Raw genomic sequence first — 1,678 nt, 5'->3', positions numbered from 1 at the left:
CAAAATAGAGGAGGACTGGAGGGTCCAGCTCCCAACATGAAGCTCACCACAGGGATCGTTTAATGCAGTCACAAAAATAATTACTTCTGAGAACTATTATAACAAAATGTGACTGAATGAGGGAAGTAGAAAGCCTGTCTAGAGTACAGGCCTGTGTGGGTGGGGAAGAAAGTAACACTTGGGATATTGGGACATGGGAATGTTGCACTGGTGAAGGAGTATATATATATATATATATAAATAAAAAATATTATATATATAAGTCACAAAAATAAAAGATAAGGCCCTCCCAATTCTTACCACAGGCTGTGTCCTTTACACTGACTGTTTAGAAAGAGGAGGTACAAAAAAAAAGAAAGAGGAGGTACAGTAAATGCACTCCATATACACCTCTACACAGGCCCCTTTGCCTGGTCTGTATTGTGAATTGAGGAACAAAAAAAAAAGTGTGTGACCCCTAGATAAGCACCAACAATTAAAGATGTATGTACATATGAACTCCACAAGGACCCCACACAAGCAAAATAACCAAGCATGTCAGTGTCAACATCATGGTCAAGCCCATGTGACCCCTGCTCATTGTAACAGCAGTCACAAAAGATGAGACTCTTGCAAGATGTCAGCAAATATGTACAAATATCTTCAATGAGAGTCTAATATCCAGAATATATTGAGAACTTTTGGACTACAGGAATAAAATGACAACCCAATAAAAAAAGTTAAGTAGCAATTTGAATAGACATTTCTCCAGCAAAGATATCAGAATTGCCAGCGAGCACATAAAAGTCTCAACAGCATTAACCATTAGGGAAACATAAACCAAAGTCACTACGAGTTAACACTTCATAGTGGCATCAAGCCATATCATACTAGATTGATAGAAACTAATTTTTATATATTTACTTTAGAGTTTGGGGGACCACATCTGGCAGTTCTCTGGAGCTACTCTCTGCTACATGGCTTGGGCACCATATATGTAAGGGATGAAATCAGTTAAGTGTCTTAACCCTGTACTATCTCTTTGCTCCCAGTGATTATTTTTGAAATAATAAGAGAAGATGAGAATGTAAAAAAATTTGAAACCCTCCAACATTACTGTAGGAAATGATTAAAAGCAGTCACTTGCCATTTCCTCAACAAGTGAAGCAAAATGTAATCATAGCATACCCCCCAAGAGGTATTAAAGAACGGAAAACATATACCAACACCTAAACTGTGCTTGAATAGTTATATTAGCATTAAGCATGTCAGCCAGAAAGTGAAAATATTTCAAATGACTCCCAATTGATGAGCAAAATGATGGATAAGCAAACTATTTCTTCCACTCTCCTCCTCAGCTCTGACTCCTAGAGCATTCTCACAACCTAAAGGAATCCTGAAGAAAGTAAGGAGCAGGCACCACATGGTTGTGTGAATGACAGAGAGCCAAATTCTTTATTTCCAGTAGGAAATAAGAGCAGAGCTCTGAGTAGCATGACCTTCAAAGATGCCTCCTATTTTTCCTTTAGCTGTCGGTGGTCCTACTGTAAGACACTAGATTGAGGTCAAAGGGTCCATGTGAAGCCCTGATCATTCATTTGCTTATCATTCATTCCTTCAGTAGACATCAGTCAAGCATTGATTCTGCTCCATGTTGGCGCTTCATCAGAAGAGATGTACCAAGATTTTATCAATGAGT

At 38.4% G+C, this 1,678-nt stretch overlaps 1 pseudogene; it reads left to right on the top strand.

Annotated features, from left to right (window-relative positions):
- The first annotated feature begins 283 nt into the window (after positions 1–283).
- LOC126032590 (uncharacterized) lies at positions 284–440 on the top strand (annotated as a pseudogene).
- The last annotated feature ends 1,238 nt before the right edge of the window (positions 441–1,678 follow it).

This window comes from Suncus etruscus, chromosome 1, assembly GCF_024139225.1.
Source record: "Suncus etruscus isolate mSunEtr1 chromosome 1, mSunEtr1.pri.cur, whole genome shotgun sequence".
NCBI classification, from domain to species: domain Eukaryota; kingdom Metazoa; phylum Chordata; class Mammalia; order Eulipotyphla; family Soricidae; genus Suncus; species Suncus etruscus.
The sequence above is the reverse complement of the archived record's forward strand: the minus strand, read 5'-3'. Positions and strand labels throughout refer to the sequence as shown.